Genomic DNA, 16,530 nt, shown 5'->3' with positions numbered 1-16,530 from the left:
TTTTTGTTTTTCTTTGTGTCGCAGAAGACAAAAAAATTATGTCTAGGCAGACATTTCTATATTTAACAACTCTACACAGAATATTTGAAATATGAATAGAAAGCCTTATGAAATCCATAAAGCTTTCCCAATACTTTCTGCAAATGCAAACATACTTAGGATCCCAGTATAACAATGCTAATTTAAAGATAAAGCTCACCACCTGGAAAACAGTGAGAGGACAATGAAAGGGCTAAGAACTCCAATCCACCCATTTCAGTGCTAGACACTGAACATCCTTTCCAAAGTTCAAACTGTTTACACAACGAGGCCCAATTATTTGAACTATCATTAATAACATTTCCATATGTAAACTAATGTTTACCTATACTGAACTAAAACAGACATCATTCAGACATATCCTTGAGCTATTTTAGTATAATTCCCTAATCTGACAAAAGCAACGAGGCAAAACATACTAAAGAATTCTTCTTTATTTCATTTTTCCATAGCAATCCTATAGGAAAGATAGAGCTTGCTTCTCTCCTGAATAGCCTGTTCTGTGAATAACCTCCACAGTCTAAAGGAGAACACAGATTTTTCAAGACACAGCAAATTAAGTCATAGTATGGTTTTGTTTGCTACTATCCACAAGTAAAGTAATCCCATCAAGCCATTGTTGATGCTGAGTCTGGTAAACACAGGAGGCTCACATTTTTATTGTTAAAATGACTTCTGAACACAGTCATTTTATAAGCAGGTTAGCTACATCACCTTTCTCCAAATGAACCAACTATTCCATATTTGCTCCTCAATACCTTTTCTGGTAAAACACATCACTTCAGTGTGTAAGAACAGTCAGAAAAAAATAGGCATAATTTGCAAAAACAAGAGTCCAGCAATTTACAGCTGTACGAATGGCTCCACATTATGCCTATCCAACAGTCTCATAGCAGGTCATCTGATTAAAAGAAGCTGTGCTAATCTATCAGATACTATAAATCCTATTAGTAACATGTACAGCAGCTTGTACATTTTCACAATGACAAAGGAATTATACACAATCCACTGTTAGTTCCAGTGTTTTGACATCATATTGACTTTGAAAAGCTGCTTTTTCTTGTTATTTACACAAAAGTGTACATTGATTCCTATTTGACTCTCACTCGATGAGACTGTTAATTGTCTGCAGGACAAACTTGTGTTTTCCTCCCAAAAGGGAAGATTCAGAGGTGCCTTCAGATTGTGAAGTACACACATCCACAGATACACACATCCACAGATACAATGCACAGCAAGGTATACAGGGATACAACATGAGAAACGGATGAGATCTCACAGGATTCAGTGACAGAACCTTTATTTGAAGTGAAAAAAGCCATACTAAGACACATGAGGAATAGTTCAGAGACTGACTTACTTAGAACAAAAGCTTACACAGAAAACAGAGAAAATACTGACAACATCACAGTGACACTGTCTAAAGCAATGATTTCTCTACACCTGGAACACTGAGTTCAGTTCCAGAGTCTGCACCACCAATAAAAGAACACAGATGATATCTAGAGTTGACCAAGGTAAGTAATTAGAGAACACCTCAGGAGATGCATCTGAAGAAAGAGCCTGGGGGGGGGCTACTTTGGTTTCTGAAAAAAAGCACCAAAACAACAGAATATATAGTGAACAGAAATACCAAATCTAACTGAGAATAATGCTTCTCACACAACCTATACTAATGGGCTTCACAAGTGGCAGAAACACAAAGTTACAGCCTGGAAAGTAATAAAGGTTACTAAAAACATTAGTAACAATCATGATTACACAGAATATCCACTTAAATAATACCAAAGCACTGAAAAGAACAGCATGATGAGCTCCTCTGCTCACGAGAAATGTGGCCTTGTTTTGTCACAACATGGTTGATACGTAATTTTTCATTCATGAGAACAACTCTTCCAATCTCTTTTTTTCCTCCTAGCTCCCTGTCCCACTGAGATGAAACAGTTCCATCTGTGGTCTCCCTCTGCTTTGTGAGTTTCATTTCTGAAGGAAGGCAGGCACTAACATCTATTATTTACTAAGTTTCCTGACAATTTTCAAATCCTTCCTGTTGACATACGACTCCAAATATTAAAATAGAAAATGGGTATTTTAGACTTGCATAGACTACAACTACTAAAAAAGCTGGTTAACCACTCCTTAAAGTTAGCAAAAGTTTCTCAAAAACTAGAAAAAAAGAACTACCTCATTCTTCTACTTACATTTTCTCTCACTACAGTAGAAAGCCAACTTCTGCTGTCAAACATGTAAATTCTGGAAAGAAAAACATCAAAATGAGTGTAATTATTAAGAAACAACCAATTTTGTATCAAATTCAGCAGAAATTAAACTACCGAAGCATGGACTTTTTTCTGCTAATATCATGGGAACAACTGGTTTGTCTTCATGAAGGAGAGGGGCACTGCTTCAGCAATAGTACTGAAGACAAAAGACCTGCTCAGCTCAAGAAGTTTAACACTCGTTAAGAAAACTCTTGGAACCCTCAGCTCACTGGGTCTTCTCTAGTGACATCAAAGCCCACACTGCTGTATTGCAGAGCTCATGGTTAGAGCAGAACGGGCTCGCTCACACAAGACCGGAATTTTCTCTGTGCTATAAAACATCCCTCAAAAATCTGCATTCTCTAAGCACTGAAATTATTTTTTCTCCATAGCACTCCTGATGTATGCATGCCTCCTAAGCACAGTTAAATATCACAATACCTGTTTCATCAGAAGTTACATAAACCTCCTACTACCAAGCTCAAGTGAGAGCCCACCACTCTCCCTTCTAGAAGGGTTACAACTTCTCATCATTACAGACACTAAAAAAGTAAAAAGATGAACGACAAACTAAATAACTCACACACTTCCATTCTGGAAGATGGTAATGATTTAATGCACAAATGGACTTCACAGCAGGCTGAAAAGACTTCATGACATTTACAGTGATGATTATAATTCACTCCGTGGTTTGAAATACTCCGGACTACATACACATTCTAAACACCTGTGATCTGTCTCTACCACACAGCAAGACACGGGCTATGAGTGATGCCAATGGACACCTTCAAAACCACTGCATCAAAACAGTGAAAGATTATTCTAAGTAGAAAACAGGAATGTAACGAAGCCATCTTAAATCACAAAGTCAGCCTACAGCTTCGTATATTTTGAACTGAAGAGATGAAATGCAAGTTTATGACTTCACAGTTTGCTATTAGCTGGAAAATTTACAAACTACTTCAGTGTCTGGTATGGAGGTTAAGCTACTTAGGATATGGGTCATCCTCATCCAAGCCCATTTATAGATGAACCGTTTAGTGCTGTGATTATGAAACCACAGTGTAAGCAGTTTTGCTCATTACTGCCAGAACACACTTTCAAACATAAAACAATAACTCACACTTAAAAGCCAAATTTATTCTCCTACCCCACATCCCCGAGGAAGCAAACATCTGATATCACCATAACAGCTATTCTACTTTCAGAGGGTGATAGAAAAATTTATCTGCACTGCAGACATCATGAAATCTAGTGAAATGCTGACAATTACCTGAAAAGTCAACAAGTCACATTACACTGGAATACTAACAGCACACAGAATACACAAGAGCAAAGGCCAGAACACACACCATTATTGTCCTGTGCTGCACCCTCATTAATGCAGGAGAGGTGTTGCAGATTTCATATGCTTTCTGCAAAAAAGAAAAACAAAACAAGCTACTTTAACCAGCCTGCAAGAAGACATGAAGCATAACAGCACACTTTTCCAGAAACTCCGTTTCCAAGGGCAGATCCATTTTCAGTTAGGTGTGCTGAAAGCATCCCATGATGCCTGCAGAATGCAAGCTGGGCAGAGGTACCTTCACTTCTGCATTACAGATGGAGCTCAGTGAAGAACAAAAGTAGACAAACCACTTAAGAAACACTTGAATTGCCACAATTTTCCACTTTTAGATAAAATGTAGTCTGGTAAAAGCAATATGAAAATTACAGGCCACTTGGTTCCTTCACCACAGCACTGACTCAGCAAAAAAAGTTACTGTAATGAACTTGATGTGCTCTGCCTTAATCAGCCCTTATAACCCAGATAGCTGAGAGTTTGAGGTTCTCACCATCAAGAAGTAGAATTTCTAAAACGAGAAAACAGGAAGTACCACAGAATACTTCAAGTGTGGCTCAAGTGGTTAAACCATGACACCAAAGCACCTGGAAGTCAGCCAGACCTACCAATGGTTGGTACAGCCAGCATCCCCATGCCCACAGCATTCTGCACCAAGTAATAAGGCACCGCAGCCCAGACTGAAAATGCAAAATTGCAGTAATTCCCAGAAGGTAAAAGCACTGTCACTTCCAGGTAAAGCTTCCCTACGACAGGTATGTGCTCTTACATATGCTTTGAATTCAATATATTAAGCAGTCATACTGAGGCAAAAACTTGACCTGAAACTTGATCTCAGCTCCAACACCCACCAGACTACAAGTCTCGATGCCTGAAAACCTTCTGCAGAAGAAACTGTGGTTGTTTTTCCTGCAGGCAGGTGAAACCAGGGGAGAAAAGAGGGAAGAATGAAAGAAAATGCATTTTAAGAACAGGAAAGTTATTAAAAACAATTTTACTTAAATGACACAACACAGCTGAACAACCCTTTAAAATTTAACATCCAAAATTAAGCACCTTGCTAAAATGAGTATATTCTTTTTAGCCCTCTCTCCAAAGCTATTAGCTGCATGAAGAGGTTTTTCTCATCAGCCTACAGATTCAATGAGACTTAAGAAACCACAAACATTCTGGATGTTAATGCCCACCTGCACCCCTTCCTAACATTACACACATGCTGGCTAAACACCAAGGGCTGATACTTGAGCTTGGTCAGCAGTGATATCAGCTGAAGCCTGCAGGAAGAAAAAAAACACCCTGGTCCTCAATAGAGTTACACATTAAAGAACCAAGTTAGTTACCTTATAAAATTACTTCTACAAAGTTATTTCTTACAGCCTACATACTGTTCTGTTGTAACAATCAGCTATCTTAAAGCCCAAGAGATTACACAGCCTTCCAAAATCACTGCCAGTGACACAGAGTTCCAGCTACGCCACCGGGAAACAGTAATTAGAAGTCTGAAATTTAAAGCTGTTGTTTCAGAGCTATTCTGCATATACAAACAAACCCATCCTCAGTTTGACTGGCTCATCCTAACTTTCAACCTAAGTGGTTTAATCAGACAGCTGGAAACTCAAAGGAGCAATAACACATGTAACAGAAAACCCTCCAAGAGAGTTATTTTAGTTCAGTTCAATATTCAAGTTATTTTAGTTCAGAACTCAGTGGAGTACAAACCCATGTTCCAGAAGTTTAAAAGTTAACTTCTTGTGCAAAATCTTCAGTATGCCAGAGGCTATTATCATGCAGCAAGGCCACACAGAACATCTACTGAGCAATCACCCATCTCCAGCTGGATCTGCTTTGCATAAACCACCAGCTTTTGCTTGCATACCCAGATTTTCTAATACCTGAGGACTCATCATTCCCTGTATTTGAAAATAAACCTTTAGGATAGTTTGCCATTCCCACAAAACATAACACTGCTCAGAAGAGAACAGCAACGAAGATCAATGGCAGGGCCACACGCTTGTAACACACAGCTCTGTAGTTCGTGGCCTGACTCCTTCTGCCCCCAACAGTGAATCAAAGCTGTCTTCATGGAAGACAGCATAGCATCCCTGCTGCCAAAATACTCACATTTCCTGATGCTAATCCCATGACCTACATTTAAAAAAAATCATACTGATGTAATATTTAAGCATAAAAGTCTGGGCTGTAACAGGTCATTTGATTAATCCTTCCTAAATTCATCTGCAAGCCCTGTGTATTATTAAAAATCTTAACTCTAGGAATAGCAGATAATTTAATAAAAACAAGGGGACTACTACAAGCACACACTTCCCAAGAAAGAGGCCTTAATATTTTAACGACTTCAGAGATCTCTTAAGAACTAGTTTAACTTTAGGAATTCAAGTAAAAACAAGCTTGCTAATTGCACCTTTTCTACCTAGTTCAGAAAGAAATTCACATTCAAAGTGTTTTAAATGTGAATTTCCTGATAAATGGCTGGCATGGGAAGTTAACTTACTTTAAGAAAAAAATTACAGTTTTCAACGTAATTTTCAGAAGCCAGTCTGTTAGTTTTTACTGTTCAGAAATACCTGTATGCAATTATTCTTTCCAAAGAGACATTTCAGAGACAATTAAGTTTTAACTTATAACTACAAATAACTACCGTAACTGCCACATCCAACCTCAACAAAAATATGGCAGCTTACTTACACATTGGAACTGCACACTGATCCTGAGGAAGAGACTAATAGAGCATCACTGGAAAGGCGTTATGCTACACCATGAAGTAACTGCTTTCCAGCATCACTTGGAAGAAGAAAAGTATTGCAGTGGACCTTAAAACAAATGAGAAGTATTCTTTTTCAGAAAGCAGATAAATGACAAGTCAGAGATTAAAATACAGCATGCTTTCTTGAAGCTTTTTTACCAAAATAGATTGAGCAATACTTTGTTCCCTAGCCCTGCTATCAACATAGTCCATCTTTAGTCAACGTGCAAGCAGTTCCATTCGTTTTCATCACAATAATTTATACCTCCTAGCAATCATTGATTTCTCCCAGCAATTGCTGTATTCTGATATGTACTGCTGATACAAAACCAGTTCAGATAAAGAGCAGGAACAACAAAAACCAAGGTTGAGGGACTGAAAGGTAGAGTTAACACAGGAGACCTCAAAGCCATCAGACTGAGAAGTGGTATCTGAGAACAGACAATGCAACAATGCTTAATGCAGTGTAGAACGCAAACTTCAAGTACAACACAGCGACAGTACCACAAGAGAAAGCACAAAGGTACAACAGGAAATACTTGCTTTCACACTTGGGCATTCCTCGTTCTACAGTACCTCATTAACCCTCTTAAAACTTCTGGCATCATTCTTTGCATAGCAGTTGTATTCCTCCAGAAACAAATCTGGTGAAGCGATCAAAGTGAAGGAAAACAGTCTAAGGTTTACGTGGAGCCAGCCAGCAATACAGCTGTGCAAAACTAGATGGGTTTTTGGGGTGGGGGAACGTGAGGAAAGAATTTCAGTTAGTTTTTACAACAGAAAACATGCAAACTGGAACAGACAGTGTATCAATCACTGTGGTCCTTTAAAAACAGGAAAGGAGAGTTCTGAAGACAGGCCCCATACAGAATATTAAGGACTGGCTTGAGAACAACAAAGCCGTAGTTGTTTCCAGCTCCAGCTTCCCTCTCAGCCTGCTTCTAAGTTCCGTCATCTTCCGTAAGAGCTGAGCTGCTCATTAACTAGGAGCTGATCTATCACAGTTTTATAGCACAGCTCACGGCCGTAAACCATTTGCCATCCTGGTTTGCTTCACGTGTTAGATTATGAACTGGCAGGGCAGCAGAACAGCAGATGTCTACACTACCTTCTGCGACAGAGGGCAGCAATACCTGGTTTCCCCAGAGCAAGCCCTTCTGAGTTTAACTCACAGCTGCAAGGATATTAACAACAAAAAAACAGAAACAAAAAATACTACAGGATAAATTCGACTGAGAAAACAGAACAAACTAAAGCAAATGTGGAATTCCCCATGGTAAGCATCCAGATAAACACACAGACACTGCTAGCTAAGTGATGCAGCTTACTGCTTTATGTCAATTCCCAGAAGAGCAAAAAAAAAATTAACATTTGCAAAACCTCATTTATTATGAATTCTACCACCTGAGTTAAGGGAAAGAGAGAAGTCAGACTAAAAGCAACTATGAGGATTAGTGGGCTTCTTGTCACATCTAAGGACTTCAATAACATTTCCAGAGCAGAAGTCAATAACTATTAGAGTCTAAAGATCATTTTTTAAAATGAATCTAGAGTATGGCTTCAATGTCTACAATTAAAAAAATCAATTCACCTAGAGCATAACTGAAAGTTATACATTTCTGCATCATTTATCCACAAAAATCTGACCATCCGTTAGGTTTGGATGAACAAGAAACACCATTCTAACAAAATATCAGGCACAGCAGACCTATACACCACTAACCAGACAGCATCTTTGTCAACCTGTAGTGAGAGTCCAGGACTATGCAACCTGGGGCACAGTTAAATTACTCTGAGCACCAAGTGAGTCCTTCATCCTCATAGAGACAACACCCTCACTGCACAGACAGAAATGTATCTGTCTGAATCTTCAGCGTTTTACCAATTCACAAAGAGCATGCAACAGAAACACCAAACATATGTTCCAACAAAGAGTTCTTTAATTAGTACAGTATAATCTTATTTTGAGTACTGAAGGTTTCAGCAGACTATCACATCTACTTTGTTTCTCCAGACAAACAGAAAAATTTCCTACCATCACCACCCTCCAAACACATTTCTTTGGTTAACTGGAAAAGACAGCTCTAGGAACTGGAGAAATCCAAGAGGGTGGCAATCAGATTTCTCCTCTGCATCTCAAAGCACACACATACTGGCCTGCTTTGTTGAGTAGTATGTGGTATTCACTGAAAACAAAACATGTGCTAAGTTTAGTATTATGCAGCTGTTAAGTCATGGAATTTTATGTGCTACAAAACAGTAAGTTGACATAATTCAAGTTTTGAAATGCAAGAATTGCTATGTTCAATATCTAACACATACCTTGAATCCAAACCCTTTGGGGTTAACTAAGATGCATCAGCTCAATAATTAAACTTAAAAGGAGCAGAACTAATTATATATACAGCAAGAACAGACTCATTACACTAATTTTCACTATGAAGATCCTACTAGAAATTAACACTGTACAAAGGTATAAAGTTTGAAGACCTCTAGTTAATGCTGTTCACAGAGCAAACATATCTACTTGCCTCTGTGAATTCCACTGTTAAAGGTAACCAAGCACTAACAAAAACAACAACAAAAGCTCATTCAAATTATCTTCTATTTTCAGCCATGGAGCTCTGACTTGCATCCCACCCCTCATTTGCTTCTCTACAATGCTTCAATACCTCAAATATCCCAAACAGCTGGATTGAATTGAAAGCATTCTGATTTTAAAACAGAACATACTAGGGTAGTTCAATTCCTCCACTTCCAGTAGCTGCATTCCCTAGCAGTTACAAAAGGACAGTGGTATTTCAGGCAGTAGGTAGCAAGGCGTGACATCTGGACAGACACGAGCATACTACATCATCTCCCAAAACATTTATGGGCTTAAAAACCTGCTCAGCAAAGGAAGCCCAGCAACCGTACCCTGCGTTAACACACGTTGCAGTAGGAATGATGAAGTCATTATGGTACCTTGCACACCACTGAAGTAAAGAATTACAAGTTCTTCTGTCAGAAGAGAGCTGGAAATTGGTTTCAACATTTCACAAAAATAGAACAGCTTTCAGCTTACAATTTGCACTTAGCCTAAGGATGAACAAAGCCCTCACTGCTACATGAATTGCTAAAATATCACATCCACAACCAGTCTGAACAACTGCACGCAGGAGTCTCCTAACCTAAGTGTTTTTATGTCTTCCTCCTTCTATCTAAGAGGAAGTTAAAAAAAGAAGCTGTAAACAGCATCAAAAATCCTTAAATAGCTTTTAATATTGCACTGCGTTACATTAAGCTACAAAAAATTATCTAATTCCTCCAATTAAGGATAATTATTATTTCCTTTTTTTGGGGAGAGCTGGCAGGCATTGCTGCAATCCCCAAGACAGCAAAACTGTATTCTCATCTGAGAAAAACACGATCAACATAATTGGCAAGTTTTAAGTGAACCCTCCTGTTTCTCTCACCAGTGTAGGAACACGCAGAAATAGCCAAAGTATCGTGCTATCCAAATTCAATTAATCTTTAAAACATATAAAAGGTATTTCTCTATTGCACAGAGAATCTTTAGAAACTGCAATGATGTAACAACCTGAAATTCTAATTAATCAAATATAAACACTTTTAATGAAGCAGTTTCAAGGAAACTACTTACAGCAATGAATTTTAATCATTCTTTCCCTTCACTTTAGAACTCGAAGAGGAATAAAATTATAAATACATAAAATAACTTGAAAATGATTTGAAGATGTAGTCAGTCCTCACCATCATCAGTCACAGAACTACACCATACCTCGTATCCTTGAAGCTCCCTGGGATCACCTTCAGCTCTTCGGATTCATTTTCATTTATACACTAGAATTCCAAAACTGACAGGGCACAGACAGATCACATTTTTGCCCTTCAACCCCACCAAATCAATAGATACTGTAGTTCTTTTCTTCCTAAATCTGAGACAACAGACAAAAGCATCACTTTCAGCAGCTCCTAAGCTAAAAATGTTCAGAAAGGAAATAATTTCAAAGCAAATTTACCTGAATAGTCCAGTCAGTGAGAAATCTGAGTTCTAAATAGCTTTAGCTTGCCCACAAGCAACACAAGGTTCAAACTTTTGAGCACATTTCCAATGCCAGCTGACCCACAAAAGTCATCTGTACACATACTATAAGACTCACTGACTTTGAGATACAGGGATTACTTCTGACCGCCATCATTAAGGGCTATACTTATTTGCATAACCTTGCATTTCTCTTCAGAGTGCAGACTTGGATAATTACCATGGATTGGCTGACAAGGTTAACCTACTTGTTAATCCAAAGCCAGGTCTTCCAATCACACCTGCAACATGTCTTGAGCTGCTGTTGTTATAAACTGGCTACAGTTATTCATAAGACTTCAATCTTGCAACACCTACACAACTGTAGAATTTCCTCTCCAACTTGTTTCCCTAGCACCTGTTTTCTCCCTTCCCCCTCACCTTCCAATGAACTGTCATTTCAATAACCAAGTCAATGTGTAACGTTTTGCGGGAGGGTCCTTATTTAATAACTAAACATCGGAGTGTTCAGGACAGCAATAAAACTCCTGGATAGAATTCAGAGCTACTTCCAAGACTAACTACAACTTACACTTCCAAAACATCCCCTTAGATACATCTTTGCTTACACTTAGAGTCTTCTGGGCAGCTGCTTACAGCATCCCTAGTGGCACTGCAAAAAACATGGGTAGTGCACCAGGCCTCAGCTGTTTCCAGATGGCAGATGAACATTCTGAACTCATTACTCTCCTGCTGGGATGAAGAACCAGCCCTGGGTAAGACCATACTGGGGAAAGCAAACCTTTTCCTTTCCACCTAGTACACTCAAGATTTCAAATGCAGTCTTCCACACAATGAGAAACACTACATTGTATTTCAAGAACTGACTTCTCATAACACATGCTATGCTACTTGAATAAACCTAACAGATATGATAGACATGCAATACAAATAAATAGATATACAAGTTACTCATAGTAAAAAACAGAACTTAATTGCCCGACTGTTAAGAAAACAGATCAATAAAATAACTGATCTTAAAGTTCCCTTCAAAATATTTTTCAGAAAGTGGAATTTCCTCAGAAGGCCTAAGCATCACAGAGATGGTTAAAGTCTTCTAGTGCTTCACTAAGAACACAATATTCTGCTAGAAAACCCATCCTGGAACATTGACATTTTTGTCCTAAGAAGCCTTTCTCAGTAACTCACAACGATTTGGGCACCCCCACTAAAGGTGCTGCTAGTAGTCAGCTCAGTGCTTTAAAAACCTCTTAACATTCTGCTGACCTACCAGTTGGCTCAGGTGTCTATGGATTCTGCATACGTTTCTATTCGGTGAAAAACCAATCCAGGCACACAAATCCCTAGCATACAAGACACCACGGGAAGAAACAATAAGTTGAGATTTTATGTTACACAGAAACATAGGGGCTTGGGGGTATTTTTGTTTTTTTATGGTGACCTTCCATTATTCCAACATTATCGGTAAAAAAAGCCATTTTGAATGCACAATGCATTCTTTTCACTTTGAGATGGCACTTGGAGCAATCAAGAGATTGCCTTAAAAAATTCCATCTTACCTTCAAACATATGTTGAACATTTAAAATCTCATTCAAGGTTACAGATATTTGTCCCAACACAAGCAGTGTAACACTGTAAAAAAATATCCTACATACTGGCACGAACATAGGCATTAGAGACTCCAAAGAAGATTTGCCAAAGCATAATTCAACCACTTGAAAGCAGGATTTCTCTTTTCAACTTACTAGTAACAAACCGGCGCTAAATGGACTTCTTGAAACAATACGGCACGCCATATGGCCAAAACTGGATATTAAAATTGAGAATATCAATTACCAATCCACTAATGCTGAGAGCCAAAATCCACGGACAGTAAGAATTTAATCCAATTCAGTGACTAAAACACGAGCCAAGCCTGACATACAGAAGACAAATCTACTGCCACTCTCCCAGGGAGCAAGGAGCTCCACTTTTCTACCATAGCAACTAGAGAACTAAAGAAATCCAATCCTTAGTATTCCTACCTAAAGCAATAGGCATAAGAACCTGCAAAAGCAGCACAAGTTCCATACAAGCTGCATCTCATTTCACACTGTGATTGAGAAACCACAACTCCTAAGAAGAAACAGTTAACACGAAGTTGTTTCCCACATGACCAAACCGAAGCCTCCAAGTACCAGGACTTCCTGGTATGACGTACTGCAGCTGACATCACCTTGCTTCATTTCAAGAGAAAGCATCCTAACAGCCTAAGAGGTATATACAGCTACTACTATTAAATGATCTCAAAATTAATTGCATTAATTCAAAATTTCTCTTATTCTCAATATATTAGTTTTAATTGTTTCAGTTTAAAGATTTTATAGCTGCAGAATGCTCATTCTTTGTTGAAATTAAGTATACAGCTGTATAAAGTTCCACATCACTTCTCCATTAACATAATACTAAATTGTATTTGTTACTTACACACAAAGAGAAATTCTCATTAAGCCTAAATACAATGTTTTCAGATTTCCAGGGGTAAGGAGATGCTCTTCTAGGATTTACTGGGAATTCTGGATTTACACATTGCCAAAAATGTCACAACAGGATGCTTGCTACGTACAAGGACCAGACATGGATACTTGCAATTCATCCTAATACAGCATCTCACTTCTCTCTGCTCCTTTCTGATCCCATACTGAAGTCCAAAGTACTACTACCAAGAAAAAAAATCCCAAACTGTTAATTGCAAGTACACCAGCATGCTAGAAGTACTAAGTGATGGAATTATCAGTTTATTGGAAAGTATTCTTAAAATTTTATTCCTGACACACCACAGGAGCAACATGCATTTGGATGATTTCAGCTTTTATTATTCGCCCACCCCAAAAAAACATCACCAAAAACGAACCAACCACACAACCCCCAGCTGCAAAACGGGCCTTCTCCTTCCTTCTGTAGGAAGGAACCTAAGAAGCTTGGAAGTGTACTGAAATTTCATCCAAATCATCAACTGAAAGTCCTTTAAAAAAATTCAAAACCAGACTTCCACATAACTCTATATAATATAATCTTATAACACAGTATCTCAAGAGACACAGAAGCGTTTTAATATCCCTAAAGCCTTTCTTACTCCTACCCTACAAAAATAAGACCATGCATACAGAAGTATGGCAACAATTTTGGGTCAAAAGCAGCCTAAAAAGCCTCCACCCGCCATGAGCACTCTGAATGAGATGGGAGACTTCTGTTTGGTGAAGGGAACCGCCTGCAGGAGACCTGGACGTTACCTGGTCAGCAGGGAAACACGAGCAGCACACTGCCCTGGCAGGAAAGCCTCTGTATACCCATCTTCTAAGTTTAAAATAGTGTTTTTCAGCAACAGGCTTAAGAAAAACAAAGAATATTTTGACGGTATTAAGCAGGCACTACAAGGTTAAAAAAAAAAAAGAAGACTGAAGAACAAAAAACCTCAAAATTGTGTCACCCCTTTGTCCAGGAACAGCCGATGTGAACATTTCACTAGAACTATTTACTCCTCCCACCTATAGTTCCTATCTGGAAACGCTCACAAAAATGAAAAAAAGAAAAAAAACAACCCACCAATTTCTTGCAATAATCGTCCAAAAGCTCCTCCTACCCCCACCCCCCAAAAAAAGAAGCAAGCAAACCGAACAAGAAAGTAAATCGAAATACAATTACGAAATAAGATCGAGTTTGGCCAAGCTGTGGTGAGGAGGAGTTGAAAAATGAGAGCTGCCTTGCTGCAAACGCCATCTTGTTGCAGCTACTGGGCCCAGGCACAGAAAGATCCATTCATTCACAGCGAAAAGAAAATCAAACACACACCCTGGTTAATCTGCAGCCACCAAAACAGCCACACTATTATCGCCCCTTCTCTTTCTCCTTTCCTAAAGCACACAGGGTGGAAAAGTCCCTCAAAATGCCACATTTCAAACAAATTTAGAGCTGAAGTTCGTCTGCGTTTTCTGCATGCGTTTCACACACACCGACAGCGTTCTGTCTCGATGCTCACATCCTTGTGGTTGTCAGATCAGCTTAAAATACAGGTTAAGTCTCACGATTAAGGGCAATAAAACCTTTAATTTCTCAGTTTTCAATCGCCTCTCCAAGTCGAGCCACCAATTCCCCAGAGCTGTCCCCAGGACCCCTTACATTCAATCCTTTCCTCCCATTTTCTGCTGTGGGGACAATGCATAATAACGTGGCACAAGGATGCCTTATTTTAAACCAGTCCTACCTATGACTTTGTTAGAGTATAATATGAAACAACACATTCGTTAATATTTCAGATCACCATCAGGAATAATAAATTGACACCTTATGTATCATTCTGATTTCCTTCTGGACGAGATTATTTCTTTAATTGAAACAGCTCTTTTGGTATACTTCACACAATTAAGAGAATCGAACACAATGCTGCAGAAATAACAATCCTCCCCTTTGAAAACCCCATTCTATGGGTTTTAAAAAAATAATATAAATCAGATTCAAAACCTTCTCAATAATAAACCGGGAGCAGAAACGGTATTCTTAACATCTTCAAGGAGAAAAAGCTCCTTTTTCCTCCTGCAGGAAACACCCTCCATGATCTTCCTGACGGCTGCTACGGGCACAGCGATATGCAGAGCCATGAGGGGAACGAGGATGTGCCAGCGAAACGCATCCTCGCTCCCATTTTAACGGGAACAAAACGTTTTCTGCCCGTCCCCCCCTCCCCCCAGGACCCCACACGCAGGCAGGGGGGGGCTGGAGCCGTCTCACCCCGCGTGTGCCTCACCCTCCTCTCTCCGTCAGCTTTCCACCATTACAGCAGCCACGGCACAGCTCCTTTTTCTTCAGCCCCTCTCCCCGCGTTCCTCCCTGCGGTTCGATCCCTCTGGAAGCACAACCGCCCGCACCCCCCAGCCCCTCCGACACACGGCCCTAAGGACCATCAAAAATGGAACCCCGCAAAATCCAAGGTCCCCTCCCTTTTCGCCTTCAGCCTTCGGGAGAGCAGCGGTCCCACCCCCACCTTTTTTTTTTCCCCCCTCCTCCTCCTCCTCTTCTCCCGGCTCCAAACACGCTTCTTTTTTAGGGGAGGCTGAAACGGCGCTGGGGGGGCGCGGGGGAGAGGGGCTCGTTTCCCCCCGCCATACCCAGGGCTGAGGAGACGGCGCGAGAGAGCGGCGGAAAAAGGGAGGAAGGAGGGAAACGAGAAGTGCGGCAGCAATGGGGAAGAACGGGGGGAGGGGAGCGGGGTGGAAGGGCGCAGAGGAAGAAGGAACCAGGGATGGAGGGGAGCGCCGAGGGAAGATGGCCTCAGGGTGGGGCCGCGCTGAGGACGGGGGGCTCGGCGAGCCCGGCGGCGGCGAGAGGACATCCGAAGGCTTTCGTGCGGCCGTGCCGCCCCGCCCGCCGCCCCCTCAGACGGTTACCTGCCCTTCCGGCCGCTGCTCATCAACAGGGCCGCTCCGGCCGACGCCCGCGGCTCCTGCCCGCGTCCCCGCCGGCCTGAGGAGGGGAAGGGGCGGTGGAGGGGAGGGGGAACCGCCCGCGCTGTGCTCCTGAGGCAGCGGCTCGGGCCGGGGCGTGGAGTCGGAAGGAGCGAGCGGCGACGGAGCGGGGCGGGGGTGCCAGCGGCTCTCGGCTCCTCCTCGTACACTCGGGCCCCGCTCAGCTCCCCGCAGCCATCGGGAAGCGAGAGCCTGGGCGCGGTTCACCTCCCCCCCCTCCGCCCCGCCCGTGACTGCCCGCCCGGGAAACCCCGGCTCGGCTCGGCTCCCCGCTCCGCCCCTCTGCCGGCCCCCGGCCCCGCCTCGCTCCGCTCCGCTCCGCTCTGCTCCGTTCCGTTCCGTTCCCCCCCACGGGCGAAGCTCTGCGCCTCAGGCCTGGCTGCCTCGACGGCGTCCCGCCCGGGGCCGCGCTCGGCCCGGCAGAGCTCGCTCAGATAGCCCTGAGGCAGCCAACCCCGCTCAGGCTCAGCTGGCAGGAAGGGGAGACTCGAATAACAGCCGGCCTCCGCCTCGCTCTGGTTCCTCCCCACAGCGCGAACAAAGGGCGCGGGCGGGTTTCGCGTTCTGCCCCGCCGCG

The 16,530-nt window shown here is 41.5% G+C and overlaps 1 protein-coding gene across 4 annotated transcripts in view; it reads right to left on the bottom strand.

Moving 5' to 3' along the window:
* The window catches only part of GNB1 (G protein subunit beta 1), a 30,358-nt gene extending 14,167 nt beyond the window's left edge, over positions 1-16,191 (bottom strand). Inside the window, exons 1-2 of one of the 4 annotated variants that reach the window (XM_065737935.1) lie at positions 15,876-16,191; positions 2,241-2,292 (exon numbers count right to left, since the gene is read on the bottom strand). The gene's annotated coding sequence lies outside the window, so the exon portion shown is untranslated. Of the gene's footprint in view, positions 1-2,240; positions 2,293-15,235; positions 15,312-15,875 lie in introns of those variants that run through there. The other 3 variants (XM_065737936.1, XM_065737934.1, XM_065737937.1) reach the window with 3 other exon arrangements.
* Positions 16,192-16,530: the final 339 nt, after the last annotated feature.

Source organism: Cyrtonyx montezumae, unplaced genomic scaffold (genome assembly GCF_038088225.1).
Source record: "Cyrtonyx montezumae isolate F1298 unplaced genomic scaffold, pur_monq_1.0 scaffold_21, whole genome shotgun sequence".
Taxonomy (NCBI): domain Eukaryota; kingdom Metazoa; phylum Chordata; class Aves; order Galliformes; family Odontophoridae; genus Cyrtonyx; species Cyrtonyx montezumae.
The sequence above is the reverse complement of the archived record's forward strand: the minus strand, read 5'-3'. Positions and strand labels throughout refer to the sequence as shown.